We start from the raw sequence: 17,880 nt of genomic DNA, 5'->3' as shown, positions 1-17,880 counted from the left end.
TGTGCTCTTTATCAAAGTGGGAAATAATTGGGTGGTGAGGTCAAGTAGGTTTGGGAGTGGGAACGGGGAGACAAGAGCCTCCACTGGGTGAAAATATACTTCTTATCACACATTAGGAAATAGACATGGGATGTGACATTTTAAAAAATTGGTGACTCACTATTGTACTACTATTTTGCAAGATATTACCACAGGGGACAGGGGCAGGGGAGGAAGAATTGAGGAAGAATTGGGACTTGGGGATCTTTCTTAACTGCATGAGAATCTACAACTATTTCAAAATTAAAAGTTTAATTAAAAAAATTGGTGACCCAGAAAATCAGGACGTGAGTGGAATGCCAGGCAGCTCCGGGCAGGTGTTGCTCATCTGTATTCATCGGTTCTTGAATCTGCAAGGAGTTGGGGGGCAGCTGACACAGGCGGACTCAGCCCAGTGAAGGGCCGTGGTTGGGGTCTGCAGGGACAGTGGCAGCAGCTTGGCACCTGAGCCTCCTTCCTGGTGTTCTCGAATCAGGGCTGATGGGGGGGAGAGCATCTCATCTCTCCGAGGTCCTGCCAAGCGCCGGGCATGGACTTGACAGAGGAAAGTTCCTTGAAGAAAGTGCCTTGGGCACTCAGCTCCTTTAGCCGTTTCAGGTCACTGCAGTAGGGGGCTCAGGCACGGGGAGCTTTGGGCTTGGGGACCGTGACTGGGAGCAGAGGCCAGAATGACTTCCGCTGGTCTCCACTTTCATGCTTCCGTTAGCAAGAACTCGTGTGGCCGGGGGTCAGGGGGGAGCATCTCATCTTGATATTTGCAGATTTATTCGTGGAACTCCCCACACATCTGGATGAGGATATATGACTTGCCCCCTGGAGGAAATAGTTAAATGAATCGCTAAAGCACAAAACATTCCTGTAGAATTGCTTCCATATTTTATTAGACGCAGGTGAGCATGAATTATTGTGAAGTCAACAGGAGGGTTTGCAAATTCGGTTCTTGCCTTTCCACAAACAACTCTTCTATGTCTAGATTGTTATGGAAAGGCTTTAATGAATGTTGGCTTGTGATGGGACTGTTGAATAACTCACTCACTTATCTATCCATCCAGCCAGCCAGCCAGCCAGCATTTATTGGGCACTCACTGTATGCCAGGTAATGCCAGCTAAGCTGCAGCTCAGGTATCATTCTCACTGACTGCCTTCAAAAGACGCCATCAGATGTACAAGGTCCTTGTGAGATGAGCCAACTTGGGGCTTGATTGTCGTGGGAGGGACACCATGTTGGGGGAGCGGTCTTCCTTTCATGTATCTCAGGAGGCCACTGGTCACAGGGAAAAAGGCCCATTTCCATATACCCCTCCACGGTTGGAAATGCTACTTACATTAAATTTCTCTTTCTTAGAATCTCCTTGTTTGTGTCAAGGTGTGAAATTTCTTGGGGGAAAAATGGACACAGTCATATAAAATTAGCCTTCAAGTTGAATGGATCTTATTAGTTTCTCACACTCCAGGTACTTCTGCCAAACTGATCCTGGCTGGGCACCCATGGGGTCTGGTTTCCACTCAGAATGCTCAGGATGGGGTCGGGAGATCTGGGGATGGGAGAATAAACATCATTTGTTTCTCCTCTCCTATTTGGCAGTTAAGCATCACAGCATGGCTTGTAGGATCCCTGGAAACCCGAGGGATTGGGGACCCTTTCACCACGCTCCTTCTGCCTCCACAGAGAGGAGGTGGGGGACAGGAGTAGAGTTTACCTCTCTGAGCTGGGGATGGGAGCACGGCCACCAGTGACAGGGTCGGGCTCAGCAGTGGGTGGGGCTCACCCCACTGGGACCCTGGACTTGGAGGGTGCCAGTGGCACTGCAAGCTGACGTTCTGGGGGCGGGGCATGGAACCCGCCCCGAGGAGGGAGACTTCTTGAAGAAGAGCAAAGGGTGGGAAGGGTGCCCAAAGGCACGGTGTCTGCTGCACGGTTGATGTCTGGGGTTCTCACAGCAGCCTGTGGGATGCCTGAGCAAGGGAGTCCCTCCTGCCCCCGATTTGTGGGCAGAGAAATAGCTCAGCAAATCCAATAACATGTCCAAGATTACCCAGTGAGTTCTGGAGGCTGGATTGGAACTTACCATCTTTTCCCTACACCACGGCTTCCCGGACAGGAGCTCTGTGTTGACCCCGCCCCAAGGCAAAACAGTGCTGTAGAAAAACAATTGGGGGTGTCTGTGAGGAGGGCCCTGGGCAGGGAAGGGTGCCCTTCACTGCATCTGTCCTCAGGTGAGGTCAGTTGAGAATGACCCGGGAACGCCTAGAAGCATCACCTCCCCTCTGAAGACTACAGTTCATGATCAGGCCAGGCAGACACACATGCTCTCCTTTTCATTCCAAGTAGTGGGCACCTGGATTGCTTAGAAATTCAGGAAACAGAGTTGGTTAGAAACAGGAATTCAAATGAATTGCCCCTGAAATCCAAAGAGCCCAGGGAACCAGTGGGGGAGGAGGGGTATCTGGTTCTTAGGAATCAAGTGCTCATCAGCAGCCCTCTTGGTTCAAACTTTGAAATTCATCCTGAAAAGGGGTGGATCCCTCCTTCCTCGGTCTTTTGTTCTATTCAGGCTTCATGGATTGGATGAGGCCCACCCACTTTGGGGAGGACCATCCCACTGATTCAAGTGCGAATCTCATCCAGAAACACCCAGAAAGAATGTTTAATCTGGGCATCCCATAGCCAGTCAAGTTGACACATTAAATTAACCATCACAGCTTGGAAAGTTTCTTCCTTTCTTTCATGAAATTGGAGGCATGGTCTTTGTAGCTCAGCTTATTTCCTGGGGGAGGAGGGGAAACATTGAGAGCTACTGGGGCCCAGGTCAGGACTGAATTCTTTTATTTATTTATTTATTTATTTATTTGGCTGTGCCAGGTCTTAGTTGCAGCACACAGGATCTTGGTTACAGGATCTAGTTCCCTGACCAGGGATCGAACCCAGGCCCCCTGCAATGGGAGTGCAGAGTCTTAACCACTGGACCACCCGGGAAGTCCCAGGGCTGAATTCTTGGAGTCAGCAGTAGGGAGTGGAGAGAGGAGCCTGGGCAGCTTTGGTGAGGAGGGTTTAAATGCCAAAAGACAGGAAAAGGTATATGAAGAAGCATCCATGTGTGACATTCTTCGAGAGTCATAGATGGGATATAGATCAGAATATCTTTTGATAGTTTTTATCTAATGGCATTTCTTGGAAGGTGCTGCCACATGGGGCTGTGGGATTAACTCAGATACATTTAGAGAGTGGCCATCAGAATCTGAGGGCTCAGGTGTTGTGTTCAGTGGCACCTCCTATTAAAAGAATCACTCAAGATCTGAGCTCTTGTGTAATAAAGAGTGTGACTGGTTCCTGGGAGGGAGCTTCTAAGTCTTTGGAATTCCCTGAGTGATAGGAGTGCCTGTTATACATGGTGGACTCCTAGGCCCACAACTAAGTTTAGGTTGTTGAGACGACTCAGGATGGGGGTGGCCACGCCATAGAGACCAACCACGGGACTAGCAGGCTGGGTCCTTGAGCCAGGTCATGTCAGCCTGCTACGATCTGAATGTTTTTGTCTCCCCCAGATTCACGTGCTGAAATTCTAACCCCCAATCTGATGGTATTTGGAGGTGGGCCCTTTGGGAGGTGATTAGGTCATGAGGGTGGAGCCCTCATGAATGGGACTGTGACCTTATAAAAGAGACCCCAGGGAGCTTCGTAGCCCCTTTGGCTATATGAGGACACAGTGAAAAGATGGCCATCTGTGAACCGGGAAGCAGGCTCTCACCAGACACTGAATCTGCTGGTGCCATGATCCCACATTTCCCAGCCTCCAGAACTGTGAGAAATACATGTTTGTTGTTTATAAGCCACCCAGTCTATGGTGTTACAGACTGCTGTTTATAGCCACCCAGTCTATAACAAAATATAGACTATACCGTTTATACAGAGAGGCTATATTTTGTTACAGTAGCATGAATGGACTAAGAAACAAGCCAGACTTTGGGGGTAGGATGGGGTAGGAGGGTTGGAGATTGAGTTCAGTCACCTGGCCAGTGATTCAACGAGTCCTACCTACAGTGAAACCCCAATAAAAGCTCTGGGCCCTGACACTTGGTGGAGCTTCCCGACTGTTGAACACATGGGTATGCTGGAGGGTGGCACACCCAGACCTCACGAGGAGAGGGAACAGAAGATCCTCCCAGGCCTCGCCATGGGGCCTCTTCACTTGGCTGGATCCTTTATAATGAAACTGTAACCAGAAGGACAGCACTTACCTGAGCCCTGTGAGTCATTCTAGCAAATAGTTGAACCTGATGGGGGTTGTGAAAACCTTCCAGATTTGTGGCCACTTGATCAGAATTGTGGGTGGCCTGGGGGCCTCCAAAGTGTGGCTGGTGTCTGAAGTGGGTGCAGTCTTGTTGGGGACTGTACCCTTGAACCTGTGAAACTTGTGCTAACTCCACAGGGGTAGAGTCAGAATTGCACTGCGGTAACTGCAGAGACAAGAGAACACCATGCCTTACTGCATTTCTTTCAAGCGAGAAATATCTTTTGTGAGCTTATTTTGCGTCAGGCATGGCAGTGGGTGCCACACATCCCACCTAACTGTTGAATGTCATGTTACTAAAGGAATTCATGAAGCTTAGAATATCGCTAGTGTCAAAGGGGCGACACTGTGAAAAACACACTGAGATCGGAATTACTATTTTTAGGAGGATGCACAGATTTGGAGAACCAGATTTTCACATAAATTCATTAAACCAAGGAAGTCTAAACGCTTCATGAAGTTAAGGGCTGCAAAGTAATCTTCAGGCTTGCTTTAAGAGGTATTCTGTTTGTGAATAACTTGGAGTCGTTTCTGGCTAGAGAAAGGATGCTGGCGGCAGACATCCCTGCTCTGTCCTTAGGTCTCCTGGGATGTGCCAGTTGCACTGAGTTTGCTGACTACTAGGTTGGGGTAAACTGTTGGCAGGGACTTGGGGTGCGCCCAGGGCATAGTTTACTAAGAGGAGGAAGGGCTTGGGGACATCCTGACCCTCATGGGGATGGGTGGGCACGGGCAGAGAAGAACGGGTGGATGAGGGTCTGCAAGTTCCTTTACCGAGGTGTTCCTGGCCTGGAAGCCAGGCCCCCTGTTTCTGAGGTGGTCAGTCTCTGTTGTAGGGACACTCTCACTGGATTAGGGCACCTCGTGATTCAGTATGATCTCAACTCTAACCTTAATAATTACATCTGCAAAGACCCTGTTTCCAAATAAGGTCACCTTCAGAGGTTCTGGGTGGATATGAATTTTGGGGGACACACCATCCAACCCATTACACCCTCTAAGTGTCAGTCAATTGGTAGACAGACCAAGGGGGCCAGAAGAGGTCCATTGTCAGCATTATCACAGTACAGCTGAGCTGGGAGGTTATCTCAATGGGAAGAGGGAATATTTATAAACTCCTGACACTGTCCCCAAACACAGGATGCCCAAGGTCACTTCCTTCTTTACTGTGAAGAATCTCCTGAACAGCCTCTGCCTTTCCTGCTGTCCTCAGCTCTTTGGGAAGAAGCTGAATCCTTTATTTAAGGTCTAAAGAGATTGTCTGAACAAAGACTAATGGGTTAAGCCCAGGCACAAGATGACAAATTGTTCTCTTCTGCTGTCTCAGCCCCAAGGAAGGTTCTAAAAAGAGACTAGGATGCTCTGGGCTGGAGCAGAGGGCTGGATGTGGCCCACCGCGGGCTCGCCCCTCTGTCTGTCCATCCCACCCTGACACCAGCTAGACCCCCAAGCAGAGAACAATGCTGCTGCAGCCAAAGAGCAAACGGTTTCTGACTCCAGGCCACTTGTTATTCTTTTGTTCAAAGAATAAAAGCACAGTTTGAGACCAGAGAGGGGAATTAGGCCCCTAAGAGTTCTGAAACCGGAAGGGGGTTCCCTGCTCCTTGCCTGACTTCCTCCACCTACCCCTGCCACCTAGACTCCAGCTGGGCCAGTGAGGGGAGTCGGGTCCGCACTACTACACGGGGGGGCCAGAGCGGAAGGCCAGGTCCTGCTGCCCAGGTGCGTGGGCTGGCAGAGGAGGGGGCTGCCACCCCACGTGAGAGGCAGGAAGGACTGTCCCTTCTTCCCCGTCCACCAGGCCCTTGCCCAGGGTGAGCGGGCAGAGGGTGGCCTTTGATTCATGGTAGCACCAGCCCCGCCCTTGACAATCGATCACGGCGGTCACTTGTCCACCATGACAGGGATGGAGAAGGGAGAGCCGGGTGGGTGCTTCTCCCACAGTCTTCCTGGGAGGTGGAAGTGAAAGCAGTTTCTATTTTATGGGCTAAGGTGGGAGCAGAGGAGGGGAGCTCAGCCTCCTGCTCAGGGGGTGGCCAGGGCTGGGTTTCCCATGGGGCCTGACAAGGTTCGGACACCCGCTGAGTTTGGATCCGTGAATACCGGGCAAGGCCTGTGGTCTCTGGCACCCAGCGGACTCAGCCCCAAGAGGAGGTGGCGCTCAGGGCAGCTGTTTCCTGGCTCTGCCCCCAGTAAACACGGCAGGGGCCTCCAGGGGGCCGGAGACCAACCAGTGCAGAGCTGAGGGCTGGCTGAGGGCCAGGGCGGCGCTGTGGTGCTGGGGCCACAGGTGCTGGGCTCGGGGCTGGAGGAGGACATTGGCGATGCTCAACTTCTTCCCGAGAAGGGCCTGGTGCAGAGCGCCGACGGCGACCCTCCCAGATTTCCGAGCTGTTTGTGGCGTGGGGGGCTGGGCGGTGTTGCAGAACAAATGGGGAGTGGAACTGGGTGTGGCGAGGGCGGGAGGCAGCCTGGCAGGGTCTTACCTTTGCTGTCTGCCTCTCTGACCGGTCCAGAGTGAGGAGGCCTCTTCATGCTGTCTGCCTGTGCCCGGGAGGCAGGCTGGCGGCTCTCAACAAGAAGCATCAGGATCCGGCCAGGCCGCGGCCCACCTGAGTGGGGCAGGTTTTACTCTCTCTCCTGGCTTTGCAGAAGGGCTGCCCTGGGGGACAGTGTGGGTGGCCCTGGGGACCGGAGGGAGATGAGCTCAGGATCGCAGACCTTGAACCAGGGGCCAATCTGAGAAGTAGGAGGATTTGAGGGGTCATGGACCAACCTCCCAGGGAGTCGCCACGGCCAGCCCAGGGCACAAGAGGGCCCGGGGGTGGGGTGGGGTTGGAGGAGGGCCCAGCCCAGGCTTGAGTCCGCTGCAAGCAGGAGTAAATAATGAAACACTGCAGCTACTTACAGAACCACCATCTGAAGGATGCTTGTGGATTTCTTTCTCTTTTTTTTTTTTTTAAATTTATGTTTGGCTGCGTTGGGTCTTTCTTGCTGCGCGCAGCCTTTCTCTAGTTGTGTCGAGCAGGGGCTACTCTTCATCGTGGTGCGCGGGCTTCTCATTGCGGTGGCTTCTCTTGTTGCGGAGCACAGGCTCTAGGTGCACGGACTTCAGTAGTTGTGGCTCTCGGGCTCAGTAGCTGTGGCTTGTGGGCTCTAGAGCGCAGACTCAGTAGTTGTGGCACATGGGCTTAGTTGCTCCGCAGCATGTGGGATCTTCCCGGACCAGGGCTTGAACCCACGCCCCCTGCACTGGCAGGTGGATTCTTAACCACTGCACCACCTGGGAAGTCCCGTGGATTTCTTTTGACTTCTCCTTTGCACCCGTGGAGTGTCTGCCTCATGTGTTCCCACCTGCCAGAGAAGCTGAGACTCCAGGCTGGCTGTTTTAGGTTTGGTTCCTGGTTGAACAGATTGTCCCAGAGGCACCAAACATCTGGACTTCCTCGGCCCCCAGTGTACCCCAGCCAGTGGGGATTGCTGGAGTTGCTGCCGGGGAGGCCTGTGCCCACGCCTGCCACGTGAGCCATTCATTAGGTTGTGTAACAGACAATCCCAGTTAGGGAAAGAGAAACCACCTGGGTATTTTTAAAAAGAGTGAATTTGTTGGTTACTCTAATGATTAGAGAGTGGAGAAACCAAAGGGTAAAGTGAGGCAACTCATGGATTAGCAATGCAGGAAGCCACAACCATCCCTGGGACTGGAGAGGCCAAGGGAGGAAGTGGTTTTACTGGACCCCGGGATCTGGAGCCATTTGGTGGAAGGGGGAGTCACGGCAAGAACCACGGACCCTCGGGAGCTGGGGCTGCAGAGGGAGCGACTGTGCAGCAGGTGCCAGAGACGTGGAGGAAAAGGAACCATGTGGAGAAGTGGGGGGACAGACCCTGGCTTCTTTCATCCTGCTTTCCAATTTTTAAATATTTGGATAAAATACACATAACATAAAATTTACCACCTTAACCATTTTTTTTTTTTTTTTTGCGGTACGCAGGCGTCTCACCGCTGTGGCCTCTCCCGTTGCGGAGCACAGGCTCCGGACGCGCAGGCTCAGCTGTCATGGCTCACGGGCCCAGCCGCTCCGCGGCATGTGGGATCTTCCCGGACCGGGGCACGAACCCGCGTCCCCCGCATCGGCAGGCGGACTCCCAACCACTGCGCCACCAGGGAAGCCCTGTTTGTTTTTTAAATAGCAGCCATCCTCATGGGTGTGAGGGGATATCTCATTGTTGATTTGTATTTTTCTAATGATTAGTGACTTTGAGCATCTTTTCATGCACTAGTGCCTCCTATTAACCAAACTTACCCAGAAGCCAGAGGGCAAGTGAGCTTGGGAAGTGTAGTTTTTTGCATTACGGAGTAAAGCAGGGAAGGCAAGGCCCAGGTGACAGCTGTGGGTGTGTGTGAGGTGGGTGGGTAGAGCAGGTGGCACTGTAAAGCCAGCAAATATCCCAGGTAGTGGAAGCTCACAGAGAACAGTAGTGACATAAGGGACTCAATCTCCAGCACACATCAGTGTCCTGTGGAGGAAACCAGAACCCAGGGAGGGGTAGGGACCTGCTGAGATCTCACAGAGCAGGTGGCAGAGCTGGGGTTTGCACCTGAGTCTGCCTGACTTCCAGATGAAAGCTCTTCCCACTCTGTGCTCCCTGCCATCCGCATGATGCCTGCAAGGATGAGGCTCACCGGTTATGAACGTGCCTTGCATTTTCGCACCTCATGGCTTTGCTTGTGCTGTTCCCCCTGCTTGGAATGCTTTTCCCTCCTTGCCCACCTGGCAAACTCGTACTCTCGGCAGCTCAGCTCAAACGCCCACTCCTCTAACCTGACCACCAGGGAGAACAAACCCCAAACCATGAACTATTGGCTCAATCCATCTAAACAGCACAGAACAGTGACAGGGTCCCTGTCTTCACTCCATGTTGGATGCCTAATGTTTTTCTTTTCCCAGCATGCTGTCCATAGACTTCTGATGACTCCGAATTTCCTCTAGGGGTCTCCCCCCACCGTTTCTTGTGGATTGGGTAGTGATGACACCCCTCATCCCCAAGTTTATTATGCAATCCACCTTCCTGGTCACAGTGACTGGCCCTGAGACTTTAGCTGAGCCCTTGGACAAGAGAGACCGTCTTCCACAGGGCTGGCAAGGCCATGAAGATACCATGGGGACCAGGCCTGCCTGAGAGTGAAGCCAACAGAGGGGAAAGCACAGTCCTGGGCTGCAACAGCAGTGAGTCTTGACAACATTGTTTCTGTGCCTGGATACAGCTATGCCTGAAGCCACCTTTCACCTGTAGATGCTAATAAGTTCCCTCTTTTTGCAAGACCAAGTTGTGTTGGGATTTCAGTCACTTACCACTGGAAGCCATGATTGATGCATGTGCCTTGTGCCCAAGTCCTGGCCTTACATGCCTTGTTGATTCAGAATTCCTTGGCTCGTAGCTCTGTAGGTCTGGTCCCCAGGACAAATGGTCCTTCTGTATATCCTGTAGTATGTGGTCTGCACAGAGAAAAGCAGATCAGAAATCGGTGGGATACCACCTGGGGAGTTTCAAGTCAGGAGGGCACACTTTTCCTGATTCCAGGCTCGGTGACTTGCCCAAGGCCCCCAGGTGGTGGGTGGTGGAGCTGGGACCAGCCAGGAGGTCGGGCCCCTTGGCTGCTTTACTCGAATCTGGGTCTCTGGCAAAGGCTCTAGAGGGGTCTCCTTGTTAGGCCAGGATAAGAGACCCGTTCCTCTTCCTGAAACAGCCACAGAGCCGAAAGAGCATTGCTTGGTGAGAGAGCAGAGTGCTGAGGCTTGGAGGCCTCGGTGGCCCTGCCCTTGCTGAGGCAGGCCTGTCCCCTTCCCAGTTGCCCAGGAGGGCCCCTGCAGGGCACATGGTGCCCTGTGCTTCAGGGACAAAGCCGGAAAGAAGCCCCAGCGCCTCGTCAGCTCGGCACCACCCCCCGCCCTCCCCGGGCACTTTACACATTCAAAACCTATTTTAGAAGTAGCAGCTCATCTGATTCTTTTTAATGCACTTCCAGGCAGCACAGATGTGCATCAGGGAAAGAATGTTCCTTGAACCAAAGTGCTTCTGTGGGCCTCATGCTCCTCTCCCTTGGCGCCCACTGCCGGGCCAAGAGCCTCCTATGAACCATGCATTAGTTCTGGTGATGGCTGCACACAGAGGGTGCAGCTCTTGAAAAGGGAGGGGTGTCCATTGTGCACTCAGGAGGCAGGGGTCAGGGAGGTGAAGCTGGCAGTGTCCAGAGCCCTGCCGCCAGGTCACGTGGGGACGGGGCCCTGGCTACTGCCCCTCCCGCGCTGTCATCCATATGTGAGAGACTTTATCCTGAATGGGGGATCTGGCACCTGAACAGTCCCAGATGGACTGGCTTGCAGGGAGGTGGGGTGGGGAGGGGACCGACAGATACAAAACAAAGCGCAGGGCGGGGCGGACTCTCCACAGGTGAGGAAAGGACGAATGACCAGACTGAGAGATGCAGGGCCACACGGCAACTCCCAGATCAGAATGATAGCACGGAGCTCCTTAAAACACACAGAGACATAAATTAAGCCTTGCAAGCGCCTGTCCCGAAAAACGTGTCAGCCAGACAGATGACGGAGGGAAGACGTCTGATGTTTCTGTCGTTTGCAAAAATACATGTTTTTGATTTGGAGGGGGAGGCACCAAAAGCCATGCTTTAACTTTTAAAGGAATTTTCAAAGGTTGTTTTTTTCTTTTCCAAAGCTGAAAAATGTCCCTAGAAGGGAACGTGAGCCATGTGTTATTGAGAGATGTCAGTCTCTCCCTTCAGTGATGTGAAGGAAGCCCAGGGCTACACCAGCCAAGCAGGTATTCCCAACCACGGTGGTCTTCTGGGGGAGGGCCCGGTGCAGGGGGCGCAGAGCTCAGCTCCAACGTCCATTACACACTGAAGGCTCATATGCTGAAACACTCAGGATCTTTCTCTGACTCATGATGTCAACCCACTTCCTGGGCAGTGTCCCTGTGAGTCTGGAAGGCATGGAGCTGCCTGTCTCGGGGCAGCCCCTCATCCCCAGCACCCTACGGATGAGGACTCAGGGGAAACCAGCAGGAGTGGATCCAAGGTCTGTGAGGCCTGAAGCTCAGCCCATTTGAGGGATTCTCTTTGAGAGAAAGGATACATAAATACAATATGGATTTAGGTATGAAAGCAAATGTTGATTTACAGTGAGAAAGGAAATCACCACCAAGTACCGGGAGCCCTGGGAATCTAGGTCTTTTTCTTCTGCAATGCCTTTAGGCAATTTATGAGACATGTTTGCTGAATCCAAGCTGACTTCTCTTCCCACCTAGAACACTCTATGACTGCCAGCATCTTCCAGCTCTTCCAGGGGCCCAAGCAAAGGAGGGGTCCTGACACTCGGGCTTTGTTAGCTTTACCGAAAATCTGCCCCTGGAAAACAAGGCTGACTAGAAAAGTCGTATCTCTGCCTTGGCTGGGTCTGCCTGCAGTGGGACCCAAGATCTGTGAGTAAATGAGAGGCAGGAGGATTTGGAAAGACCCAGGACTCCTGTGCTCCGGGATTTGGGGGCAGTTGCCCAGAGGCAGCCAGGCGTGGGTTTGCAATTTCAGTTGATGGAAACCTGGCCAATTGAATCATATCCTGTTGGGAGAAATATCACATAGCGAGAAGGGGCTGGTAAGCCGGGGCCTCGAGACAGCTGTGGGCAGAGCCGTCCAGCTGGGGCCAGGGAGGAGGCATCCTGGCTCTGGCATCCAGGTTGTCTGCCAAGGCTGATCCGTGGCGTGGGAGAGGGAGCCTCCGGCTGCCTAGAGCCAGAACCCCCGCCCGAGTTCACCTCACTCTCCTGTTCTGGTTCCAGGCTAATCAGGTGAATTTGTGGGCATCACAGTCATTCTCCTGGAGGCCTGCCTGCCGGACAGGAGAGTGCAGATGGTGTGGAAGGAGGTCTTTCCACCAAAGTGGCCAGCCGACGGTTGTCTGGCTCTCCTTAGAGCCTGCCAGAGGGAGAGAGGGTGCTGTCCTGTCAACCTGCACATCTGATAATTGTATTTCTCGGGCAAATCATTAAATTGACATCATGGTTTTTATTTGTCACTTTCTTTGAACTTGGTTCATGCCCGCTCACCCCCAAGAGAGATGGAACCATTCACTATGCCCTCAAAATCATGTCTGGTGCAGAGCCAGCGCCATAAATATCACTCGAAGGAATGGAAATTAGATTTTGAGCCTGCAGGAGAAGGCCAAACCCAGACAGTAATGCATTCCCAAGGAAAATGGTCACCTTGGGAGGGCCAGGCTAGGGGAGCAGCTGGCCTGTCCTGGGCTCTCTCTGATGTCTCACAGTGAGCTGTGGGGTTTTTTTCTTTTTAATTTTTATTGGAGTATAGTTGATTTACAATGTTGTGTTACTTTCTGCTGTACAGCAAAGTGAATCAGTTATACATATACATATATCCACTCTTTTTTAGATTCTTTTCCCATATAGGTAATTACAGAGTATTGAGTAGAGCTCCCTGTGCTATACAGTAGGTCCCTGTTGGTTATCTATTTTATATATAGTAGTGTGTATGAGCCATGGGCTTGAAGTGAAAACTGCCACAGAAACGTGGGTATCCCTTTGTTATGGGCTGAATTGTATACCGAATCCTCCCAATTCATATGTTGAAGTCCTAGCCTCCAGCAACTCAGAATGTGACTCTATTTGCAGATAGGGTCTTTAAAGAGGTAATTACATTAAAATGAGGTTGACAGCCAGCTGGGAACGGAGCCAAAGTTTCTGTACAAGCCCAGCGGAAGGCTCGTCCAGCACGCTCCAGGGCTGCCCCCCCTGCCGGCTTTCCGCTGGCACCACGTTCACTCAGGAAGGCCCTGGTCTTCTCTGCCCTGTTTGTCCCGGCTGTGACTTTCCTCATGCCACCCCTGGAGGCGGCCCCTGATATGTGTTTGGAGAACACACACAGGCTTTCGAATTCTCTACGGATGTGGAGTCAACTACCCTCAGCTTTGGGGAAGAAGCCAAGGGGGCCAACAGCCAATTACAATTCCATTTACACTTTGTGAGTGGAGATCATGCAGATATCAGTGTTGTTTATTCCAAGGAGCCCATGACTGGAGCGCCAGCCCAGCCCGGGCCGGCCCCTCCACGGGAAGCCACGAGTCTGTTTCCAGGCAGGCTTCAAATGAAGCAAAGTCTCCACTAGCTGTGACCACCACTCTGCTGCCCATCACTTCTGAGAAGATTCTGAACTTCTGCCCAGAAGTCTCCATTCTGGAAGACTACATGTTTGTGGAAGACTAGTGAAATAGGATGTACCCAGCCAAGGAGAAACAGCAGGGCATTGTACACAGATGAGGAGAGGGTCATTTCTTAACCAGGTCCCGTTTAATGTGGGCTCAATAAATGTACATTTGAATTGAAAAAAATATTAAGTCGAGGTCATATGGGTGGGCCCTCACCCAATAGGACTGCGGTCTTTATAAGAAGAAGAGATTAGGACACAGACACACAGAGAAGGAAGACCACGTGAAGACACAGGGAGACGACGGCCATCTACAAGCCATGGAGAGAGGCCTCGGAAGACATCAACCCTGCTGACACCTTGATCTTGGATTTCCAGCCTCCAGAACTGGGAGAAAATAATGTCTGTTATTGAAGCTGCCCAGTCTGTGGACTTTGTTAAGTCATCTTGAGCAAAGTGATACATTCCTCACCCCACCCTGCTGGCCCCTGTGGCGTCCTGTGGATGAGAATGCCTGCACTCTCCTGGGGCTGCTCTCTTCTCTCTACTCCCTGCCCTGGAACTCCATCTCTTGCTCACATGGCTGTGGCAGTCTCCTCCACTCTGCAGCCAGGGTGAGTCTCCTAAAGCCCAAACTGACCACCTTCGTTCCCAGCTTGAAGGCCTCCATGCCTCTCCACTGACCAAAGATAAACCTCAAACTCCTAAACGTGGCCCTCTGAGCCCCCCGCCTCCAGAGCTTCATCTGCCCCCATTCCTACTTCCTACTTTGCTACAAACTGTCTGCACTCTCCCCTCACCACACATTTTTGGGTCTCTGTGACTTAGTTTGTGTATTAATTTGCTAGAGCTGCTGTAACAAAGTACCACAGATGGGATGGCTTAAACAACATACATTTATTGTCTCACAGTTCGGGAGACCAGAAGTCCAAGATCAAGGTGTGGGCTGGGTCAGTTCCTTCCAAGGGCTGTGAGGATCTGTTCTAGGCCTCTCTCCTGGGCTTGTAGATGGCCATCTTCTCCCCATGTACCTTCCCATGGCATCTCCTGGTGTGACTGTCCCTGGGTCCACATTTTCCCCATATAAGGACACAGGTCATATTGGACTAGAGCCCACACTAATGACCTCATCTTAACTAATTACATCTACAAGGACCCTATTTCCACATATAGGCACATTCTGAGGTGCTGGGGGTTAGGACTGCAACATATAAAATTTTGGGGGACACAGTTCAACCCATTATACATGGATATGCTGTTGTCTCCATCTGGTATGTTCTTCCCCTTGTTTCTTTTTCTAGATAACTCAGTCATCCTGGAAGATGTAGTCCCAGCTGGACCCTGCCCCGCCCAGTCCCCTCCCCATCCTCCCCTTACTCCTGACCTGTGCATCCAGGCCCCATTCCCGTGGGCCCCGCCCACCCTGGCCCCGCCTTGACCACGCCCCAGCACCACTCCTCTTGCACCCTTCACCTGCCTGTCCCAGTCTGCACCGAGTGTGGGGTCGCTGCACCCACCTCACACCCCCTCCCTCACTCTCCCCAACCCCAGGTACCTTGGGTCCCCTTCCGCTTTGTCCTTTAATTCTGCTCATCATCTTCCTTCTCCCTCTGCCGTTGTTTGTTTCCAGAATTAATGAGACTGAAATTACTTTTCAGAACTTTTGGGGGATTCGGGGCGTCCCTCCAGGAAGGCAGGAGATGCCTGGGGGAAGCCTGGCGCTCCTGAGTCGTTAAACGATTCTGGGGTCGAGGAGGCTCCCTGCGGGAGTGCTTCTGCAGGATGCAGTCTGCAAACAAGGATTGTTGGTGTGCATGTCGCCGGGCCTGGGGCGGGGAGGGGCGAGCTAGCGGCTCCTGACAAGAAGGAGGAATGTTAGTAACAGCAGCGGCTCACCTCTGGGTAATTTACCAGCCGTGTTCATGCCACCGGCTGAGTTGATCCTTATTAACAAATGAAAGGGACTTCCCTGGTTGCGCAGTGGTTAAGAATCTGCCTGCCAATGCAGGGGACACGGGTTCGAGCCCTGGTCTGGGAAGATCCCACATGCCGTGGAGCAACTAAGCCCGTGCGCCACAACTACTGAGCCTGCGCTCTAGAGCCCGCGAGCCACAACTACTGAAGCCCGTGTGCCTAGAGCCCGTGCTCCACAACAAGAGAGGCCACTGCAATGAGAAGCCCGCGCACTGCAACGAAGAGTAGCCCCTGCTCACAGCAACTAGAGAAAGCCCGTGCACAGCAACGAAGACCCAACGCAGCCATAAATAAATAAATAAATAAATAAATAAACGAAACAAAACAACAAAAAACAAATGAAAGGCAAAAAATTCATGCTGGCATTGTTTCTATCCCCATTTTAAAGACTGGGAGACTGAGATCTGCCTCTTTGGAACAAGGAGATGTGACAGGAAAATGGGGAGGAAACCTTGAGCTTGGACAGGGAGTTGGGGTCCTGTTCTGAAACCACAGGAAGGGGAAGCCACAGAGGGAAAGGTGGCTGAGAACCAGCACAGCTGTCTCTGTGCTTAGCATCTAGGCCAAGCTCAGCACCTTGGCTGCGTGAGCCCAGGACCAGCTGCAGGCCTGCATGGGGCCCACCAGACCCCCACGTGGTGAGAGAAACTTCCTTCTACCCCAAACCCTGGGCTGAACTGACCAAAAAAAGGATCTCCCACATTCTCCAGGTTTTCTTTATTTAAAAAGCCGTGTTCAATAACCCCATCAAAGCTGCCAACTGACCAGACCCAGAGACTGGCTGTCTCAAGGAAACAGTAAACTAGATGAAAGATGACTTTCTCCTACTTGGTTGACATGCTTTACGTGTGATCGCTCCTATGACAACAGAAGGTATATAAAAAGGCTCAGTTACGGCTTCTTGGAAATAATAAAATAACTTGGAGGGACTGGTATGCCAAGGAGCCTGCAGATGAATGTCTGGCTGTAAAAGAGGACTAGCCTCATGTTTTGTCAAGTTGCAGCTCAGCTGCCTGGCGGGTGAGGAACGGAAAGAGGGATTATTTTGAGAATGGTTTAGGATGCATCCAGAAGGGTCCAGTTCATTGTATGATCAACATTCAGACTTGAATGAAGGGAGCGAGCATTACAGTTTTCTCGCTTTGAATATCCTTTTGGGAGATAGCAGTTTTAGGACTGAGTATAAAATCTAATAATTATCAGCTACTCCTGTATAGAGAAGAAATCCATGTTCAGACTCTATAGCATGTTGTGCCACCTGGAGGTGAGGGGTCATTACCTCCACATTACAAATGGGAAAACTGAGGCTCTGCAGGCACAGGGACTGTCCAAGGCCTCAGAATAAACAAGAAACAGAACTGGGAATCAACCTAAGCATCGGCTAACTTCCAAGCCTCTGCCCTGTGGTCACACTGTAATATAATGATTTAAAACGGACTGTTCTCTTCCAATTGTACTTTAAAAATATGTAATAGGAAAGCTCCTTTAAGAAGATTTGGAAATAAAAGCTTCTGTTACCAAAATAAAATCCATTTTAAAAAAGCCACTCATTAGAACATAATGGGATATATTCATTAAAATTATTGGCTCAACATTAGCTTTCTCTGCCCTTGTTAATTTTAAATATTTTTAAATATGTGGCAAGACAGACCTGAAATTATTTGTTTAATTTATTATGGTAACATCTTAGTGTTTAATGTATTTCCAACACCTTTGTAAAGCAACATCTCACTTTGGTGTCTTTTTTCCCCTTCTTTTTCTTTTCTATCTAAAATTAGAGTTGGCTTAAAAGACATGGAAATGCAGGGCCAGTGTGGAGGTGGGACTCTCCCTTCTAGGAATGTTTTATTCCAGTTCCTTGAGTTAATTTTTTTTCCCCAATTTTATTTGGGTATAATTGAAGTATGTGAAACCCTACATAAAGTGTACTATTTGATCCATTTTGACATATATATTTATATATCCATCACTATACTCAAGATAAACATTTCCTTCATGCTCCCCCCCAAGTTTCCTCATGCTCCTTTGTAATTCATCCTTCCCCTTCCTATCCCCAGGCAACCACTGATCAATCTTTTGATTACTCTGCATTTTTTAAGAATTTTATATAAAGAAGACTTGGAAATAAAAGCTTCTGTTACCAAAATAAAATCCATTTTAAAAAAGCCACAGAACTGTTATACAGTATGAAGTTATACAGTATGAATTTTTTTTTTTGCTCCATTTAGTGATTTGAGAGTCATTCACACTGTTATATATCAACAGTTTGTTCCTTTTTCTTGCTGAGTAGTATTCCACTGAATGGATATACCATAATTTCTTTATCCATTCACTCAT

General features: G+C 50.9%; 1 long non-coding RNA gene across 1 annotated transcript; it reads right to left on the bottom strand.

The window, feature by feature from the left end:
• Nucleotides 1-1,483: 1,483 nt before the first annotated feature.
• Nucleotides 1,484-7,343, bottom strand: LOC132438893 (uncharacterized). Its single transcript, XR_009522237.1, has 4 exons — nt 7,240-7,343; nt 6,818-7,015; nt 2,109-2,178; nt 1,484-1,574 (listed from the first exon to the last, which is right to left on the bottom strand). It is a non-coding gene; the product is annotated as an uncharacterized lncRNA (long non-coding RNA).
• Between the last annotated feature and the right edge of the window lie 10,537 nt (nt 7,344-17,880).

Source organism: Delphinus delphis, chromosome 15 (assembly GCF_949987515.2).
Source record: "Delphinus delphis chromosome 15, mDelDel1.2, whole genome shotgun sequence".
Lineage (NCBI taxonomy): Eukaryota > Metazoa > Chordata > Mammalia > Artiodactyla > Delphinidae > Delphinus > Delphinus delphis.
This window is presented reverse-complemented; position numbering and strand designations above follow the sequence as displayed.